Genomic DNA, 15,122 nt, shown 5'->3' with positions numbered 1-15,122 from the left:
GGTGCCCAAAGGGGGGGACCGGGCGGAGGGCAGCCCCGGGGCCTGGCGATGCCCGCAGGGGACCGGGGAGGGGCGCCGGGGAGCGGACCGAGGGACGAGGGGCTCCCTCCTGGGGCCGGCGGGGCGCTCCAGCCTGAGGGGCCGGCCCGGGAGCCGGGGCGGTGCAGCAGTGATCGGAGTGGCTGCTGGCTCGCCTGGGCTGACAAATCAATCAGGGCCCGCGGAGCCCCGGGAGCTGCCACCCTGGCTGCGGCGCTCTGTCCCCGTGAACCCCGCGCTGCCAGCTGACGGCCGCCTCGAGTGGGCTCGGACCGGACGCGGTCATTAGGCTGCGGGTGCGGGCGGGGGCGGCTGGGCCGGCGGGAGCGCGGAGAAGAGGCGATTGCGCTGCAGCGTCCTGGCCTGGGTGCCCCGCCCGCCGCCGTCCCGCGCCGGCTGGGCTCCTGCCCCCCCCGCACCCCCCCCGCACCCCCCCGCACCCCCCCCCTCCGCCCCGTCACCGGCTTCGCTGGCCCCGCTCCCGGTTTGGCTTGGCCCGCCTCCCTCAGTCTCCATCCATCCTGGGTGTCTATCTCTTCGTCTCCTGTCCTCCCTAGAACACTCCCTGTGTCCCCAGCATTTCCTGGCTGCGCCTCTCTTTCCCAAGGTGGGGCTGCCTCTCCTACCCCTCTCTCCTCTCTCATCCTCACCATTTTCTCCCTCTCTCTAATTTCTACGTCCCCAACCCCCAACTCGGTACCCCTTTCTCCCTCTGCTCGGAAAGATAGGCTGTTCTTTCCTGTCCCTGTTTGGAACAGAGGTCCCCAGAATCCAACTCAAGTCCTTTCCCTGCCGTGGGACCTCGGACAAGTCACCCCAAGCCCTCAGTTGCAGTTTCATTATCTTTAATACAAGCTAATAAACAAGGAGGAGGTTGTGAAGCGAGGTGTGGAAGCAGGGTGTACCAGGGGCTCTGGATCCCCTCCCGAAACTCACACATTAGCAAAGGCAGCAGCCACCTTGGCAGCTGCTCAGTCACCAGGGCAAGCCAGACCAATTTAGCAGGGAATGTCAAGGGTTTTCTTCTGGGGTCTCCAAAGCCCCTCCTGAATCATACCTGCGGTTTCTTAACCCCTGTTCCAGATTTTGGTTGGGTACACCTTAGAGCTGGGTCTGATATTCCAGACTGTGTCACCTGCTGGCTCTTTCTTACCGGGCCCTATGATTGGCTTTTAAACACCAGGAGGTTCCTCCTAGATGGTATGTGTCTTCAGAGTCAAACAGACATGAGTTCAAGATGACTTACTTGGTCAGGTCACACCATCCCAAGCTTGTTTCCTCATCTAGGAAATAGAAGCAATGGCCAGTTTTCTTTTGTGGTTAGATTATTTGTGGTTTGTCTAATGTGCCAGTCTATGGAAAGTTTCCACTCTGCCCTAGGTTTTATTTAGGTGCTACAGAAGAGGTGACAACTCCCAAGGCAGGTGTGGTTTCTGCATTTATGCACTGGCTCCTAACTGGAGGGAAGGGATACACATTGTGACCAAGTATCCTGAGGAACTGGTCTTGAAGGAGGAGGGGACCAGGAAGGACTTTCTCAAGGTGTGGTCATTAACGCTGAGACCTGAGGGAGAGACCAGGGGACGCAGTCTGCTAGAAAAGCATGCTGGAGGAATGGGTGAAAGCTGTGCTCGGCAGAGGCAGAAATACCAGGGCCGGAAAGGCATGTGTGGGAGGAGAATGCGGCTGGAGAGGTGGTCCAGGCTGAGGGGGCGGGTCCTAGGGATGCTATGTAGGAATCTGAACCTCAGTGGCGGGAACTGCCTGCCTTAATACTAACCTGCAACCACTTCAATCCTAGTTTCCTGCTTCTGACCTGGAGGAAGCCAGGTCCGGGGAGACACGCCATTTGCATCCTCCACCACTTTATCTCAGTGTCTTCTCTTTCTTTACCTAAGTGACCTTCCTAAGAGAACATGTTCATAGTTAGATCTCTATGCCATCATGTCAGGCACACAGGAGCTGACCTCAAACGGCTATATTGAAGGAACAGTGGCCAGGGGTCATCTGCTGTGTGACAGGCTACGTGTCGGGTATTGTTCCTGCCCTCCCAAAACAATCATAGACACTTTGGAACACAGGATATCAACGACCAGTATGAGGGAGTCTGACGGAGTGCTTGAGACTGCAAGTTCTCTGAGGGTAGGCCTGCCTTGAATTGATATACATCCTAGACCCCCGGGTGTGGCACCATGCCTGACCAAAGGCGAACACTCAGTAACACATACTGAGAGGATGGAAACAAAAAACAGCGTCCACGCCAAGGGTTGGAAAGGGAGGAGGACTCAAATGAGGCGCTGAGGCCGAGACTTGTCTATGCAGCCAGCTGCAGGTAGACAGGTCTTTAGAGCACGTGGGAGCTCTTCCTCCGTGCCAGGTAAGCAGTAACCTCTGACAGCCTTCCCAGCACCCTGCCTCTTGGGCACAGTTACCTTCCCTTTTCTGATAAACTGCTAGGGTCCAGAAAGGTGAACGCTCCTGACCGTCCTGAGCGGCCTGTACTAGGGTTTGAACCCAGGCGGACTGGTTCCTTTTCGCTAAAAGGAAGAAGCAAAGAGAGAGAGAGAGAAGGCAGAGTGAAGCAGGAGACAGCTGAGAACAAAAGGAAGGCGGTGGTAGAGGAGTCAGCTCCGCGAGTAATTTTTCAACTTAAAAACAATTCCCATTTCCCAGCCCTGCGGAGGCAGGCAGGCGGATCTGAGGCGAGGCCGGCCCTCTGACTCGCAGGAGCCTGCCGAGGGGCCCCGCGAGCTGCTTCAAAGCCGGCCTCTTCGGCACAAGCGCTTTTAAACTTCACACGGGGAAACTTTCCAGGGCTGACTTTCTGCACTTTGTTTCCAAATCAAGAGACGGGGAAGTCCCTCTCAACCCAGTGGGGAGGAGAGCCGACTTGCCCTGGGGTCTGGGCTTGGCGAGGGACTCCCCAGGCTGGGCGACCTGGCCCTCCCCATACACACAGATGGGGACAGGGATCTGGACCCTGCTTGTAGTAGTCTCCGGAAGAGAATCAGGCTGTGGACTGCCCCTGGTCTCTTAGGGGGTCATGAGGCCTCTCTTCCCGGCCCACATCTGCTTCTTCTCAGGTTCCCCCGGTGACAAATTGGGACCTTCTCAGGAGGACCATAATATTCTGCCTGCTTTACACTCAGCAGCGGCTTCAAAACCGGCTGTCGTCCTCTGATCGCGGTATTCAGAGGCAGCAAGGATCTTTCTAACCCTCTGCTCCTTCTGATTTTTGGAATCCAGATTTGGTTTTTGGATGTACATCAAGAGGCTGGCTCCGTGCATTTTAATTACGCTGTCTTTTTTTTCATTTATTACTAATACACTCCTCTTAACTATGATTTATTTGTTAAACAAAGCACCATAAGCCGTCACTTATTCATCTTAATTTCAACAAAATTAAAGTAGTCGCTGTTAGATCGCACCTAATTGCACTTGCAATGAAAAGAACGGAGATGTTAATCAAAATAAATTGAAGATAAACAATAAAATCATTACATCTTTGCAACGGTAAGTGTAACTAATCAGTTTTGACTCGGAGCGACTGAACAGGAATAATGAATGTGTCACTGAAGACTGGTTCATTAAGAGAAGCCACAGAGACCTGGTCCTTGGGGCAGCAGACAAACACCCTGCTCATGTGGCCCTGAGGGTTCTTGCCCCCTGGGTTGGGCAAAGGGGCTCCAAGGAGCAATGGGAGCCAGTGGGTAGCTCTCAAGATGGATGTCATGGGTGGAGGGGCTCTGAAGCTGCCCTGCTGCAGAGGGTTGTCTCATCATGTTAAGGTAGCAAGAGATCCTAGGCCCACTCTCCGATATACCAGGTATCACACCATACATAACATACCATTCCTGCATTCCTGGATGCACCAGATCGCCAAGAATGGGGCACATTGGACTGGAAGACAGATAACAGCTATGCCAAGGACACAAACAGAGGCACACCCCGGAGGATGCAGGAGAGAAGGGCAGGTAGAAAAGAGCCCAGGAGAAAGAGAAATGAAGATAGTAAGGGACCAAGAAGAAGGAAAATTGAGGCAGCCCTTCCTCCAGGGGCTGAGGAGGAAAGAAGCAGGTGACTATGAAGACAAAGAGACAAATGTAGGTAGTGTTCAGCAAGTCTCAGAATTCCAGAATCTTCGGGAGTTCAGGAAGGCATGTGACTGTGGGAATAGGACTTTGAAAACCTGAGGGATGACAAGGAGCCCAGAGAGGAAGAGGCAGGTGGCCACCTGGTGTCCCTCAGGCTCACATACCTCCCAGACCAACAGGTCCATGTTGAAGCCTCTTTCTCAGGGCATGTGGACCTAGCAGCAGAGCCAGAGAGGCCAGCTTGCCTCCAATGTTCTTGGCCGTACCTTATGTTCAGTCTTGGAAGCTCTGGAAGGGAAGATAAGCTACTTTTCGAAGTGTGAAACCCTGAAGATTTGGACACCTCCATGAGATTGGAAATGGCTAAAAGAGGCAACCTGAAAAACATTAAAATTTTTGGTTTTGTGTAGTGCCGGGATCAAACCCTGGACCTTGTACATGCTAGGCAGCATTCTACCCCTGGGCCACACCTAAGCCCTAAGATATGCATTTTTTTCTGGTTTTTCGAGACAGGGTTTCTCTGTATTGTTTTGGAGCCTGTCCTGGAACTCTCTTGGTAGACCAGGCTTGGTCTCAAACTCACAGAGATCCGCCTGCCTCTGCCTCCCAAGTGCTGGGATTAAAGGCGTGCGCCACCACCGCCCGGCTAAGATATGCATTTAAAAAAAATATCTACCTTGTGCTTAGCCCTGAGCTTGTCATGGGAAATGCACCGACTAATTACCTGTGATGTCTCTGTGCCCCAGTCTTTCATCGTTATATCACGATTAATAGCAGAACTGGCTGCATGTGCTTAGCATGAGGATTTGTTTATTTACTTATTTTATAGGGGCCTGCTATGTAGCTTAGTCTAGCATCGTACTCATAATCCTTCTTCTCCCTCCTGAATACAGGGTTATAGTCTAACGCTACCACGCCCAGCCTAAAAGAGTTCACGTTAGCTGGGCAGTGGTGGCGCACACCTTTAATCCCAGCAGAGGCAGGCAGATCTCTGTGAGTTTGAGACTAGCCTGGTCTACAAGAGCTAGTTCCTGGACAGCCTCCAAAGCCACAGAGAAACCCTGTCTCGAAATAAATAAATAAATAAAGAGTTCATGTTTGTAAAAGCTCAGAATGGTGTTCAGCTCTTAGAATAGGATTTATATGTTTGTTAAATAAAGTTAATTCATGCTCTAGTCCAACAAGTTAAGGATAATAATAGATGTTTTGAGGCACGGAGTGGAGATGAATACGCCTGTTGAGTAAATTCTTGAAGAAGTCACAATTAACCAGATAAGGGTGAAGGGAAGGAAGGAAAAAAAAAACCCACGTGGGCAAAGGCAGATGGCAGAACAGAGGAGCAGGCTTGGGAGGTTGAGTAGACCAGGGACCTGTATCTCCTCCCTTTGGCTGGGGCCGTCGAAGACATCAGAGAACATCTAGGGAGACCCTGCTGATTTTTAAGCTTCATTGTTAATATTTTCAGTGTTTCTTCCAACGCGTATTCTATGCTTAAAAGTGAAAGATGAGACTTTTTGTGTCGTCTTACTCCTTCCCTCCCCTCTTCCCTCAGTCCACACTCTTTTGGTGGAGCTAAGTCCTCCATGATACGAGAGGGACCACGTGACCCAGACCTAAGCCAATCGGTGCATCCCACTCCGGCGGCTACAGTGATTGGAGGAGGGATGGTAATTCCACCAATAGGAGCTGATCCAGGGCTTTGGCTTGAGGATCTGGGGGAGATCTTTAGTCCTTTTCTGCAGGTCTCTAATGTGACAGAATTTAGGCTTTGGGGACCGCTGTCACCATTTCAGGACCATGGGTATTCTGAGACCAAATCCAGCATCAGAGAAGTTAGCGCCATGAAGCAAAAGGAGCCCCAGTGACATCGTTTGAGCTCTAGATTCATGCCAAGATGAAGGCAGCCTTAGGTCCTGGCCTTTTGGTTTCACAAGCCAGTTAGTTTGGGGTAGGTTTTCTGTCACTTGAACAGAGTACGGGCTTCAGACAAGAACGTGACACAATCGTGTGCTTTAGTAACATGGCTCTGGCAGCCACAGTTAGGCACAGGGGCCTAGAGGAGCAAGCTTTGAGACAGTGAGGCCACTCCAAAGTGGGCTTATGACAAGGAGTAGGCAGAGCTGGGGACTATCATAGCTTATTACCACAATGTGGGGCTCAAAGCATGGGAATAAAGTTTTCCTGTTTGGGGTGCATCCAAATGTTCCTCCCCCCTCCCCCCCCCACAACTAGGACACAAGCCCAGGGCTTTGCTACAACTTCTTTTCCTGAAGGAGAGTTATTTTTTCACTCCTCCCTTCTTTTTACAGGGCGGGGAGGGGCATGTTGGAGCTAAAAAATCTACCACTGAACTACACCCCCTGCTCTTGGTTCTGTGTAACTCAAGATGGTCTAGAACTTGAGATCCCCCGTCTCACTGACCCCCCCCCCATGCTCAGCGACAGGCTTACCAATTTAATTTCCACAGCCTGACCAAAGACTTGCTATGCTTCAGGTGATAACCTTGAATTTTTTATCCTTCCTGCCTCTAGTTCCTGAGCTCTGATATTACAGGCATGTGTTACCATGCCCAGTATATGCGATGCTGGGAATTGGACCCAAGAGTTTTTGTGCATGTTTGACAAGCGCTCTATCCTATGTCCCTAACATCAAGAGAGGACGCCTTCGTTTGTTTGTTTGTTTTGTATTTTGAGACGAAAACTTTTCTGTGTAGTCCTGGCTGTTCTGGAACTCATTCTGTAGATTAGGCTGGCTTCTGAACTCTCTGAGGTCCACCTGGAGAGGGTTCTTTAAAAATAATTCCTCTGTTAGCTTCTGGAGGTCTCAGATGTAGCTTCTATCTCTGCTTCAGTCCTGACATGGCACTCACCCCCTGCATCTGTGTCCATCGCTGATAAGGTTGCTTTATGATTTGCTAGTGTAATCCAGGGTGATCTTATCTCAAGGCTTTAATTTAATTATATTGGCAATGACTCTTTTCCCAGTGATTTCTTATTCACAGATTCCACTTTTCTTGGTGGGGGGCAGGGCATCATATTTGATCAGCTACAACTAGCATGGGCAATGGCCACTAGTTCTCGAAGACCAGTGCAGTGAAGTCCCATAGACACTTGCCTCCCTGGGTTTGCCAGTTTCTTCTATCCTCACCACTGACCCATCTTGACAGCCAAAAGAATAGAGAATTTAAGTGAAGATAGACTTTAGGGAGGGGAAGAGTCTGGCTTGGCCAGTCTAGAATCTTCAGTGTTCTCAGCCAGGCCTCTGAAAGAAACGCTGTTCAGAAGTGCCCTCTGTGTTCTCCACCGGTGGGTGTGGAGTCACCACATTCCTTAGTCTTTGCGTGCATGGCCGGCCCTTGACGATGGGCATGACAGGTGAACTTGCTGATGTTTGCTCTGAATCAAGCAAAGAGCTCAGAGATTTCATGCATCAACTCAGCTTTTTCTTTGTTTTTTTATTTTTTGGTTTTCCAAGACAGGGTTTCTCTGTGTAATAGCCCTTGCTGTACTGAAACTCCCACTGTAGACCTCGAACTCATAGAGATCTGCCTGCTTCTGCCTCCTGAGTGCTGGGGTGGAAGGGATGCGCCACCACCTCCTGGCCAGCTCAGCTTTTCTACTCAAGAGTTGGTGACAGTTCCCTTTCATAGGTAAGGAGGCTGAGGCTGTGGAGGAGTGGTGGGATTCTTAAACTTGTAAACTGGCAGCAACCAAAGTCAGGTTTCAGGACCAGATATGTCTGATCTCAAAGTTTGTGCTTATATACAAGCAATATCAATATCTAGAATACCATCCTGGCTGGGAGGATTCCCTGGGGGTTGACTGGGCCCCCAGAGTTAGTGGCAGACAGAGGTGGTCATTGGAAATGGCAGTGCTCTAAGAAAGTGCTTCTGAGACTTTTTCTGCTCCCTTTACACCCGAGAAAATTTAAATTAAAAAATTTCACATTTACAGGTGTATAGGTTAATATCGGGGTCTTCAATTCAATTCCATTGGTCTACCTGTCTATTTTTGTGCCAATACTAAGCTATTTTCAGGACTATAGCTCTTTAGTAGTGCTTGAAGTCAGGGATGGTGATGCCTCCAGATGTTGCTTTGTTGAGCAGGGTTGTTTTAGTTACCCTAGGCCTTTTGCTTTTCCATATAACATTGAAAATTGTTCTTTCAAGGTCTGTGAAGAATTGTTCTGGGATTTTGATAGGAATTGCATTGAATCTGTAGATTGCTTTTGGTAAGATTGCCATTTTTGCTATGTTGATCCTACCTATCTAAGAGCATGGGAGATCTTTCCATTTTCTGGTATCTTCTTTTGTTTCTTTTGTAATGACTCAAAGTTCTTGTACATGTCTTGATCTTTGACAAAGAAGCTAAAACTATACAATGGAAAAAAGTAAGCATTTTCAACAAATGGTACTGGCATAACTGGATGCAGACATGTAGAAAATTGCAGATAGATTCATATCTAATATCATGCACAAAGCTTAAGTCCAAATAGATCAAAGACCTCAACATAAATGCAGCCACACTGAACCTCTTAGAAGAGAAAGTGAAGGAATTGGCACAGGAGACCACTTCCTGAACATAATGCCAGTAGCACCGACACTGAGACTGACAACTATTAAATGGGACCTCCTGAAATTGAGAAACTTCTGTAAGGCAAAAGACACAGTCAACAAGACTAAACAGCAGCCCACAGAATGGGAAAAATATTCAACAACCCCACATCAGACAGAGGGATGATTTCCAAAATATACAAAGAACTCAAGAAGCTGGTTACCAAAATACCAATTAATTCAACTAAAAAGTGGAGTACAGAACTAAACAGAGAATTCTCAATAGAGGAATCTAAAATGGCTGAAAGACACTTAAGAAAGTGCACAAATTTCTTAGCCATCAGGGAAATGCAAGTCAAAACAACTCCGAGATATCATCTTACACCTGTCAGAATGGCTAAAATCAAAAACAACAATGAAAGTTTATGCTGGAGAGGATGTGGAGAAAGGGGAACACTCCTCCATTGCTGGTGGGAGTATCAACTTGTACAGCCACTTTGGAAATCAGTATGGCAGTTTCTTTGGAAAATGGGAACAAGTCAACCTCAAGATCCAGCAATTCCACTCTTAGGCATATACCCAAAGGATGCACATTTATACAACAAGGACATCTGTTCAACTATGTTCATAGCAGCTTTATTTGTAGTAGCCAGATCCTGGAAGCAATCTAGATGCCCCTCAACCGAAGAATGGATACAGATAATGTGGTACATTTACTCAGTGGCAAAAAAATGGAATCTTGAAATTTGTAGGCAAATGGATGAAACTAGAAGAAACCATCCTAAGTGAGGTAACTCAGTCACAGAAAGACAAACATGGTATGTACTCACTCATATATGGATTCTGGACATAGTTAAAAGGAGTACCAACCTACAATCCACACCTCCAGAAAAGCTAGGAAACAAGGAGGACCATAAGAGAGACATACACAGTCCCCCAGTGAAGCAGAAAGGGACAAGAACCTCTGAACAAATGGGGAGTATGGGGGGAGATGAGGGGAGGTAGGAGAAAGAGGGGGGAAGAAAAAGAGGGGGGAGGCGAACATGAGGGATCAGGTAGATTGAGTGGGGAGAGGAATAGAGGAGAACAAGGAAAGAGACACATCAATAGAGGAGCCACTATGGGTTTAAAGAGAAATCTGGCACTAGGGAATTGTACAGAGATCCACAAGGATGACCCCAACTAGGACCCTAAGCAATAGTGGAGAGGCTACTTTAAATGTCCTTCCCCTATAATGAGAATGGTGACTTAAATACCATCCTAGAACCTTCATCCAGTACCTGATAGAAGCAGAAGCAGACAACTGAGCTGAACACTGAGCCAAATTCCTGGAATTCAGTTCCAGAGAGGGAGGAGTGATGAACAAAGGTGTCAAGACCACGCTGGAAAAACCCACAGAAACACCTGACCTGAGCAAGTGAGAACTCATGGACCCCAGACTGACAGCTGGGGAACCAACATAGGACCAAACCAGGCCCCCTAAATGTGGGTGTCAGCTAGGAGCACTGGGCAGTCTATGGGGCCTCTGGCAGTGGAACCAGGATGTATCCCTAGTGCATGAACAGACTTCGGGAGCCCATTTCCCATGGAGGGATACTCTCTCAGCCTGGATACACAGGGGAGGGCCTAGGTCCTGCCCCAAATGATTTGACAGATTTTAATGATTCCTCAAGGAAGACTTCACCCTCCCTGGGGAGTGGATGGGGGATGGAATGGGGGGGTTCCTTGAGTGGTATGGGAGGATGGGAGGGAGAGGGAACTGGGATTGATATGTAAAATAAGATTGTTTCTAATTTAAATAGAATTTATATAAGAATTTCACATTTACTTATTTTCTCTATTTTATGTGTGTATGTGCATGTAAGTATATGAAGGTCAAAGTTAGTTCTTTCCTTCCACTATGTGGGTCTTGGTGGTCAAAGTCAGGTGATTGGGCTTGACAGCAAGCATCTCTACCCACCGAACTAACTCAGTGACCCTCACCCAAGAAATGGACATGGGATCCCAGGTGTATAGGTATATACATAGCTGTGTATAAGTCAAACATCAACTGATGATAAACCACTAAGACATTCAGTTTAAAACAGTTCTTTGATACATATATGTAACGTGCATTCTTCCTGCCAGCCTGCTTCCTGAGCTGCGTCAATCCCAAATGAACTCGCAGGATACTATACTATTTATGAAACTGCTGACCATTTGCCATGGTTTCTTAATGGCTAGCTCTGATTTAATTATTAACCCATAATTACTAATATATATTTTTATAAGGTCTTATCTTACCAAGAACACCAGACTTGGGTCCTCTCCTCCTGGGATCGCATACTCTTGACTACATTTCCCAGAATCCTCCTCGACTTCTAGTCCCACCTATCTTGCTTTCCTGTTGGCCAGTAGTGCTTTATTTATCAACCTAAAGGACAAATGTATACACAGAAAGACTTCCCCCATCATGAAGTTACCCCTGCCTTCCCTCCAGTATCATCTCCTCCATCCTTTGCACTTCTGCCTCCAGCTCTGCCAGTCACACGCTCTCCCTCACTCCGTCTTTGCATCTGAGCCTCCTCTGAGCCTCCTCTCCCAACACCCCACTGTCTTGGCTGCCTATTCACTCTTCAGGCCTCGGGCTCCAGCCGGAACATCACTGCCTAAGAGAAATCCTTCTTGACTTGGGTGTGGCCACTTTAAGGTCTAAGTCTGTTCTGTGGCTACATAAACCAGGCTCACCCAAAACTGGCCTTTGAGACCTTACAAACACAGCTGGGCACTCCATGGTCCTTTTATTAAAGACATCACTAGGAATGACTTGGGATGCGGCTCTCTCAGGCAGGCACAGTCAGACCTTTATAGCTGTACATCAAAGATGCCCATCCCTGGTCCAAGGTTTATGGCTGGGATGTTTAGGGAGACATCCTCCCTGTCACTGGGATTGTCTGTCGTCCAGTTCACAGGGAGGTGAGGGCTTCTGGGTAAACTGAAGGCACACTGGGCCCGGGGGGTCAGCAGTGCACATACACTTAACATCCCTCTTGTCCTCTGTGGTGTCATACTTAGTTTGTAATAATCACATCTGTCACCCCAGGCTTTACCTTCTGTGAAGTCTCCTTACAAGGAGCTTTCCTTAACCCTTAAGGCTTGAAGTATCTCCCCTTGCCACACTATGAGGCACACACCATTGTCAGCCCATGTCATAGGTGAAGAAACTGAAGCCATCTGGCTGGTACTGGTGGCCTGGCACTTCCTACAGCCATACAAAGTCCCTCCCCTCTACCCATAAACCTTTGCTAAGCAACTGTCTATTGACATTGGGACAAAGTCCAGATCACTTATGGGGGTTCTGAAGCTGCTTTACGATCAAGTATAAGTGTCTCAGCCCACCCCTGCTACTCAGTTCCCTGAGAGCTTTGCCCATACAAAGTCCCCATTCACCTTGCCCATACAATATCCTTTCTGCCTAACACAACTGGTGAACTCGGATGCAGTCTCTTTTCCCTTCCCTTTGGATGTTGCTGGGGATGAAACCCAGGTCTCACACATGTGTAAAGAGAAGCTTTTTCCTGAGAGAAGCCTTCCCGCCAGCCTGGTTCTAGAGCTGCATCAGTCCCAAATAAACACACAGGAGGCTGTATTAATTATGAAGCTGTTGGCCTTGCTTGTTTCTTACTGGCTAGCTCTAACTTAAGTAATTACCCCATAATTGTTAATCTAAGTATGTCTCTTACCGGAGAAGTTTCCGGGCTTCCTACCCCAAGGCGTTACATCTCGACTCTCTGTGTTTCTCCTTCCCAGAGTCCTCCTGGATTCCTAGTCCCACCTATCTAGATTCCTATTGGCCAGCAGTGCTTTATTGACAAATGCACAGGACTTCCCCCCAACACACATGCTACGCAAGTGCTCTACTATTGTTTGTACCCTCCGTTCTCCTTAAAAAATCTTTTAAAATTATGTACATCAGCCGGGCGTTGGTGGCGCACGCCTTTAATCCCAGCACTTGGGAGGCAGAGGCAGGCGGATCTCTGTGAGTTCGAGGCCAGCCTGGTCTACAAGAGCTAGTTCCAGGACAGCCTCCAAAGCCACAGAGAAACCCTGTCTCGAAAAACCAAAAAAAAAAAAATTATGTACATCAGCTGGGTGGTGGTGGCTCGTGCCTTTAATCCCAGCACTGGGGAAACAGAGACAGGTGGATCTGTGTGAGTTCAAGGCCAGTCTAGTCTACAAAGCTACACAGAGAAACCCTGTCTCGACAAATAAAAAATAAAATTATGTACATATTTGTGTGTGCCTGGTCTTTATGGGCACCTGCATACATATACAAACCTATACACAGACACGGGTCATTGGTGACTGAACTCAGGCCCTTTGAAAGAGCAGACTGTGCTCCTAACCACTAAGCCATCTCTCCAACCCTCTCACCTCCCTTTTCTAACTTTCTGTAACAGGGTTTCACTGTGTTGTCCAGACCAGTACTGAACTTTTTATTCCAGAATGTCCTTGAACTTTTGATCTTCCTGCCTCAGCTTCCCAAGTAACTGGGATCACAGCCCTGTGGCCAAGGGCCCCAGCCTCTAGTCCATTCTTCAGCATCCAGAGAAACCGGTTAAATCGCCTTTGATTGGAGGACCCCAGTGCATACGTATGCACATGCACACGGGCCCTTTCATGCTGCCGGGCGTTACATGTCTACACTGTTATTTAGACTCTGAACTTCCTGAGACCAGGTGCCAAATCTCATCGACCTTTGTGCACCCATCCCTCACCACAACGCCCAGCACAAAGAAGTCTCAAGAAATGTCTGCTGATGAATGATCTGATAGAAAGAACAAAGACTGGAGGTATAACAGCAGGAGAGAGAGAGCCGGGGCCAGAAGAGAGGTCCCTGTGTTGGAAAGACATAACATAACACCCTGTGCCTGAGCTAACATGTAGCTCAGGCTGGCCTCAAACTTTCTAAGTAATCCAGATTGGCTTCGAGCTTGGATTTTTATATATGTGAATGTATATATAAAGCAAAATATTTTTTTGAGATAGTGTCTCACTGTGTAACTCTGGCTAACTTGGACTTACCATGTAGCTCAGGCTGGCCTGGAACTCTGCCTCTGCCTCCCAAATGATGGTATTAAAAGCATGTACCACCATATCTGATCTCTCTCTCTCTCTCTCTCTCTCTCTCTCTCTGTCTGTCTCTGTCTCCCCCCATCTCTATCTCTCTCCCCCTCCCTCCCTCCCTTCCTTTCTTTCTTTGTGTGTATTGCAGGGGATATGTGGAGTTATGCCAAGTGCACATGTAGAAGCCAGTGGATAAACTGAGGGAGTTGGTTCTTTCCTTCCACCATGTGGGCTCCAAAGATTGAATTTAGATCACCATGTTTGGGAGGTAGGCACTTTTACCCAATAAGCCATCTTCTTGGCCCCTGGTCTTGAACTTTAGAGTTTCCTGCCTCATCCTCCAAAGTGTTAGGATAAAGGCTTGCTTTTTTTCTCTCTTTGACAGGGTTTTATGTAGGCTTGGTTTGGCGGGAACTCTTTGTTGCTGAGACTGACACTGAACTTCTGTCAACTCTCTTGCCTCTGTGTCCTGAGTGAGTGCTGGGATTATAGGCGTGTGTAACCACTCATGGCTGGTGTGTATGGTATTGGTGAGTGAACCCAGGGCTTCATGTATTACTGACTAAAGAGCATCTCCAGGCTCTCCTTTCTTTAGCAAATGCATAGTAAGCAACTTGGCGCTCCTGTGCTTTGCTCGGTGTGCTCGGTGCACAGACCACGCATCATGTGTTCTTGGAAATATTCCCTGTCCTTCTTCTAAGAATCAAACACTCCCTGCTCCGAGTTCTCGGTGTCCTTAATATTATTGTTTAAATGTGTACACCTACTTCATGTCCAGTCACTTGGCTATGGACCTTGTGACTGTATTTTACTCACCTTTGTCCCTGGTACTTGTACTCAGAAGAGGACTGATAACTGACGGCCAATTGAGTGTGTTAATGAGCAGTGGATGGGTGGTCAGCAGTGACTTGAACATAGGTAATGATGAAAACCCACCGCTCCCCACAGTCTACAGAGTCCTGCCTGACCACAGTCTACAGAGTCCTGCCTGAGTGAGTACTTGTCCATTCTTGCTGGGTCTGGCCCTTTAGGTCATCCCTTCTTTATCCCATTCCCTATTTTATTCAGTTCAAACTATTTCTCATGGATGCCATTTGGTACATTCATTTGTTTATGCACTGTTGGCTTGCTTCTTTCATTTTTTTTAAATTAAAAAGCGTTGGGTGAGGATAATGTCATGATGCATATGTGAGAGTCATAGGGTAACTGTGGAACTGGATCTCTCCTCTACCTTTACATGCTGCAGTGATTTCTTAAAAACGGCCCCCAAAGAGAGTAGCACTATTAGGTCTGGCCTTGTTGGAGTGAGTATGACTTTTCTGGAGGAAGTG

General features: G+C 48.1%; 1 long non-coding RNA gene across 1 annotated transcript in view; it reads left to right on the top strand.

Annotated features, from left to right (window-relative positions):
- The window catches only part of LOC121136060, a 15,357-nt gene extending 235 nt beyond the window's left edge, over window positions 1–15,122 (top strand). Inside the window, exons 2-3 of the long non-coding RNA XR_005873168.1 lie at window positions 13,940–14,059; window positions 14,177–15,122. This is a non-coding gene — a long non-coding RNA (uncharacterized LOC121136060). The remainder of the gene's footprint in view (window positions 1–13,939; window positions 14,060–14,176) is intronic.

This window comes from Mesocricetus auratus, unplaced genomic scaffold (genome assembly GCF_017639785.1).
Source record: "Mesocricetus auratus isolate SY011 unplaced genomic scaffold, BCM_Maur_2.0 Super-Scaffold_100047, whole genome shotgun sequence".
In the NCBI taxonomy this organism is placed as follows: Eukaryota; Metazoa; Chordata; class Mammalia; order Rodentia; family Cricetidae; genus Mesocricetus; species Mesocricetus auratus.
Note: the sequence above shows the minus strand (reverse complement) of the source record. Positions and strands in the feature narration are given on the sequence as shown.